The sequence below is a fragment of the Primulina eburnea genome, chromosome 4 (genome assembly GCF_022965805.1).
Source record: "Primulina eburnea isolate SZY01 chromosome 4, ASM2296580v1, whole genome shotgun sequence".
NCBI classification, from domain to species: Eukaryota; Viridiplantae; Streptophyta; class Magnoliopsida; order Lamiales; family Gesneriaceae; genus Primulina; species Primulina eburnea.
In genome coordinates, this window is record NC_133104.1 from 27,729,430 (window position 1) to 27,735,861 (window position 6,432).

Consider the following 6,432-nt stretch of genomic DNA (forward strand, 5'->3'; position numbering starts at 1 on the left):
ATTGAACGCCTTATAAAGGATTTTATAAGCGCAAGGAAAAATAGAAGTATGAATCCTATAAGGAGAATGTAACTTTTAATTTGAGGAAGTGTTCCTAAATTAAAAGTTGGCCAAATAAATAATGTATTTGAAAATTGTGATTTTCATAAACATTATTATTGACTAAATTAAATTAATTCAAGTGTTGAATTAATTAAACACTAGTGGGCCTAGTAGAGTCCAAATAATTAAATTAATTCAAGTGTTGAATTAATTAATTCATATTGGGTCATGTAGAGCCCAATAGGAAATATTTATTCAACTAGTGGGCTTGAGTAAAATCAAGTAAGGTATAATTGGGCTCAAATTTGTTTGAGACAATTAAATTAAAGTCCATGGGCTTAGTAATTGTTACAAGCCCTAATAGGTTTTGCATGCTTGGGAGGTGAAGAGTTGGGGAATAATTTATATTAAAAAATTGCATGGCATGCTAAAGGTGGTCTCTACTTTTTCAAACACCAAGAAAAGCAATCTCTTCTCTCCTCCTACACAACATGGTCGAAACTTGCACTCCACATTCTCTCCAATTTTTGTTCCTCAATTGTTGAAGATTCCCTACACTTCTCAAAGATAAATTCTCTTATTTTTCTAGTGCAAAATAAGAGGGGATCTACCTAGTTGGTGGTGGGCTTAATTTTGAGCAAGGTATGCTCAAGGAAAACTTGTAGAAGTTCATCTTTTCAAGAGCCAAGTTGTTAACAACTTGGTTGGAGCCATCATCAATCCATTGTGATTGATAGGTATATTTCTAAACACACTATGAATGTCATATTTAGTGTTTTTGTATATGTTATACACTAGTAGAGGTGCTCGAATTTTTCTTGATAAAATCGAATTTTAAACTCCCGTTGCGCATTCGTGCACCTTAATCGATCCGCTTTCAAGTGGTATCATGAGCTAATGACACTATTTTGTGTAACATATACATAATATTATATTGAGGGCAATTTCTAACTGCATGAGATGAATTTTTGCAACAAAAATCAATGCCTAGAAAATGGGATTTTCGGGCAGCATGTTCGAGGGCAGCCCCCGAACGCCCCATGTTTTTTTAAATAAAAAAAAATTTGTTGGCCGGAATCCGGCGACGGAGCTCCGGCAATGGCGATGACGACTAGGGTTTCCAAAAGTGTTTTAGATTATCAAAGTGTCATGTGACTTGATGTTGTTGGGCCATTAGATGGCTAACATATTTGTGAAATTTAAATGGGCCAAAATGTTTTTGGTGAAAAATGATTTATTGGGTCCTTAAGTTTAAATTTACAAAAGTTGCAAATATTTTATCATGAAATAAATAATTTAAGTTGGACTTTAATTATTTATAGTAAATGGTGATTTATAAGAAATTCGGTTATAAATAAATTAATTAGAAAGTAGAAAAAGGTGTTTGTATACTTTGTTAATTTAGTTTATAATCGTGGCGGTTATTGATTGGATCAAGATATATAATATTGGATCAATTAATTATTGTGATAATTAATTGATGTGTATGATGATAGAGGTGGATTTTATGTGTTTTTGCGTATCATGTTTTGTCGCATTGTGTTGCATTTATCATTTAGATTTCATGCATTTTGTCTTATTTTAGCATTATTTATGTTTCTGGCTATTTATGAGTTTAGTTGGTGAAAATGCAGGAGAGTGGGGAATAAACTGAAGATTTAAAGAAAAAAATTCGAAAGTCATCCGCCCGGGCGCACATTTGTATCCGCCCGGGCGCGTCCAAGGCGTGAAAAAAATAAAAAAATTGCGAGAGCCATCCGCCCGGGCGCGCCAAAGAAAAGAAAAAAGATGAATTTGCGAAGACCATCCGCCCGGGCGGAAACTTATGTCCGCCCGGGCGCGCTTGTATTTTTGGAAAGATTTCTTGGGCGATTTCTTCCCTTAATTCTGAAGGTGGATGATATGGTGGGGATTCTGGACGTTTTGGAGGTCGGGCAGGCATATTCAGACTTCATTGAAAGGCGGCTCGGAGCTTGGGAGAGATTTTGCGCTTGGATTGAAGATTCAAAGATTTCCGGGCACCGTTCTTCGCGTTTTTCGTCAATTCTCGTATTTCTAATTTAGTTTTCATCTTTTAAACTTTGTTTTGTTTATTGTCAATCATGAATTCTAGTAGCTACACCTTAATATTTGTTGGGATTCAAGGGGAGCCTACCCCAAACATTGATTTGAATTAATTTATATTCGATTGTTGCATAATTATTGATTATACTATTGTTTTTCTTCGTGTTGTTAGAGCATAGCTAACTTTAACAACGTTTTTATATTGCGAGTGAGTTCGAGAGAATAACTTGTGATAGGAACGAGTAGTATAATCCGTGGATCTACAATTTACATAGATATATGAAATTGGATACGCGCCGATAGTCATAGTCCTTAGGGTCGAAAACTATGGGATTTCATAAATCGAAATGCGATTCACTCTTGATAAATTATAAAAGACATTTAATTACTTCATTGACTCGAATTAGTTTGGCATAGCTCGAGAGAGTGTGTTCAGTTGAATAGGAAATCCTGCCGGAAGCATATAATAACTATCGAACGAATTAATTAATTAACGAGGGGTAGGTGAACTGAAATACAAATTCATTTCTCATTGAATTTTGCTCAAAATTTTAGATATTAATTCTCATTCATTACTTATTAAATCATTTTATTTGCATCTTTCTTTGAGCATAGTAGTATTAATCACTCAATCAAATTTTCGTTGCTAAAGATCTCATAACTGAAAGAATAATTGTTAAATACAGTTCTCAGTGGAACGATACTCGTACTCACATACATTATACTATTACTTGACATCGTGCACTTGCGATTAATTTTGAGTATACAAAATCATATTTTTATTGAGGATTCCATAGTGCAAGTTTTTCTCGATCAAGTTTTTGGTGCCGTTGCCGGGGACTGTTAATCTACAATTTTATTTTTAGTTATTTTCTTTAGCATTGTTTTATTTTTCTTGAGCTAACACTCCATATTTTATTCCAGATATCTTGTCTAGTGCATGCCAAAGCCACTTGACGTGGAGCTTGAGTTTGATCCTGAAATTGAAAGAACTTTCCGAAGGCGAAGACAACAAAAGAGTACTTAAAGAACTGATGGAGATACACGAGCAAGAACGTGAGGAGGAACAGCGTGAAAATATACAAGTTGAGATGCCACGCCGCATACAGATGCTAGAGTATGCCCAGCCTTCTTTGGAGGGTGCACGCCCTAGCGTTGTGAGGCCTATCGTGCGGACAAATCACTTTGAAATCAAGCCAGCTATAATCCAGATGATTCAGAACATAGTCCAGTTTGGAGGAACTGCAGTAGATGACCCAAACATGCACATCGCGGATTTTCTTGAAATTTGAATTACTTTTAAATTCAATGGAGTTTCTGATGATGCTGTTAGATTGCGTTTGTTTCCTTTCTCTTTACGTGATAAAGCTAAAGCATGGTTAAATTGTTTGCCTGTAGGTTCGATTACTACATGGGAAGATTTATATGAGGCATGGGAACAAGTAGAGAAAAGCAAGGATCTAACATTTTATTATGGTTTGCTTAACTCCTAACCAAACTATCAGGAGTCTTTATATGAGGCATGGGAACGCTTCAAGGATCTACTATGAAGATGCCCACATCACGAATTACCACTTGGGTTAGTCGTTCAAACATTTTATTATGGTTTGCTTAACTCCTAACCAAACTATGATAGATGCTGCTGTGTATGGGAACTTATTGAGAAAAATTGCGGAAGAATGATATGAGTTGTTGGAGGAAATGGCTGCGAGCAGTTATCATCCTCAATCTGAAAGGAACAACCAGCGGAAAAGTGCAGGAGTTCACCAGGTAACTGACCTTTTTGCTATTACTGCACAACTTGATGTTTTGAACAGGAAACTAGACAGCTTGAATGTGGGTGGCACGGCTATGCGTCTTCAAGAGATATTTTGTGAAAAGTGTGGAGGGGAACACTATGTGAAGGACTGTCAAGATGACAATCCATTTTATGTGCAAGAAGGGGCACCAAGTAGGGGTCCAAAACCGTCCAAGGAACGATCCATATTCAAACACATACAATCCTGGATGGAGGCAACATCCAAACTTTTCATGGGGCAGTCAAAACAGTCAGAATCGACCGCAAAGAGGACAACCATATGGGAAACAACCGATGTACAGATCAGATCCTCCTAGAGAAGAAAAATCCAACCTGGAGCAAATGATGTCTAAGTTCATCTCGTCTACCGAGACTAGACTACAGAATCAGGATGCATCGATAAAGGGGCTTGAAAATCAGATTGGGCAGTTAGCGAAGATGATAGCAAGTAGAGAGCCCGGTACCTTGCCAAGTAACACCGAGACTAATCCAAAAGAGCAAGTGAAGGCCATTGAGTTGAAGAGTGGAAAAATTTTAGAGTCAAAGGAAAAAGAAAAAAATTCAAGTGCCTGGATGAACAGACTACGACATCTAAAGGTAAGTCTTCTGAACTCTACACCAGCACCCACTGCACAATCTAAAATTGTTATTCCTCCACCTTTTCTTGAAGCACTGAAAAAAGCAAAACTAGATGCACAATTCGGTAAGTTTCTTGAGGTATTCAAAAAATTGCATATCAATATTCCTTTTGCCGATGCTTTGATGCAAATGCCTAGTTATGCTAAATTCTTGAAAGATATATTGGCCAATAAGAGGAAGTTGGAGGAGCACATGACAGTGAACTTAACTGAAAATTGCTCTGCTTTGGTGCAAAACAAAATCCCACCGAAACTAAAAGACCCAGGGAGTTTTTCTATTCCTTGCATGATTGGTGATATTGTTTTTCGCAAAGCTTTGTGTGATCTTGGTGCAAGTATTAATCTTATGCCTTTATCTGTATTTAGGAAACTTGGATTGGGAGAACCTAAGCCGACGAGGATTTCTTTACAACTGGTAGACAGATCTGTCAAATATCCACGGGGAGTTATTGAGGATGTGCTAGTGAAAGTAGATAGGTTTATTTTTCCTGCTGATTTCGTGGTGATCGACATGGAGGAGGATATGGAGATGCCCTTGATTTTGGGGAGACCGTTCCTTGCGACTGGCAAGGCCCTGATTGATGTTCAAGAAGGGAAGTTGAAATTGAGAGTGGGCGAGGACGAGATTACTTTTGATGTTTTTAATGCACTTAAAGCACACATTGCATTCTGATAGTTGTTATAGAGTTGATGCTTTTGATGCCTTTGTGTCTAACTATGTGCAGGATGCTCTTAAGGACTCTTTGGAGGCCACTCTCATTACTGAAATGAGAGAAAATGAATTGGACGAAGAGAAAGCCGAAATTGTGGCATACCTCAATGCCAACCAGCCATGGAAGATGCCTATAAAGATGAGATTAGAGGACTTGGGAGATCGAAGAGACTTGTTCCCACAGAAGTCAAGCCTGGAGGAGCCACCGACGCTTGAGCTAAAACCATTGCCTCCACACCTCAAGTACATATACCTAGGTGAGCATAACACTTTACCGGTCATAATTTCTGCTGCTTTGACAGGTGTGATGGTGGACAAAATGTTGGAAGTTTTGAAAGCACACAAGAGTGCTTTCGCGTGGAAGGTGGCGGATATCAAAGGAATCAATCCATCAGTCTGCATGCACAAGATCTTGATGGAAGATAAGTACTCACCTCTTGTGCAACCTCAAAGAAGATTAAATCCAAAGATGCAAGAGGTAGTAAAAGCAGAGACTATCAAACTCCATGATGCAGGTATTATCTATCCTATATCTGATAGTGCATGGGTAAGTCCTGTTCAGTGTGTGCCGAAAAAATGTGGGATTACTATGATCACAAATGAACAAAATGAGTTAATACCCACTAGGACAATTACGGGATGGCGTGTGTGCATTGATTATAGGAAATTAAATGATTCCACCCGTAAAGACCACTTTCCCCTTCCCTTTATTGATCAAATGCTTGAGAGGTTAGCTGGTCATGAGTTTTATTGCTTTTTGGATGGGTATTCTGGGTATAACCAAATCATGATTGCGCCCGAGGACCAAGAGAAAACCACTTTCACTTGTCCTTATGGCACTTTTGCTTTTAGACGGATGCCCTTTGCTCTGTGTAATGCCCCTGCCACTTTTCAACGATGCATGACCGATATATTTCATGACATGATAGAAACATTTCTTGAGATTTTTATGGATGACTTCTCGATTTTTGGTTCTTCTTTTGATGTCTGTTTGCAGAATTTGAAGGTGGTGTTAATGAGGTGTGAGGAGACGAATTTGGTGCTGAATTTGGAAAAATGCCATTTCATGGTACAAGAAGGAATAGTATTGGGGCACAAGATATCAGGGCATGGAATGGAGGTGGATAAGGCGAAAGTTGAAGTTATCAAGAACTTACCACCTCCGACATCCATTAAGG

At 38.0% G+C, this 6,432-nt stretch overlaps 1 pseudogene; it reads right to left on the minus strand.

Moving 5' to 3' along the window:
* Positions 1 to 3,603: 3,603 nt before the first annotated feature.
* Positions 3,604 to 3,676, minus strand: LOC140831290 (small nucleolar RNA R71; annotated as a pseudogene).
* Positions 3,677 to 6,432: the final 2,756 nt, after the last annotated feature.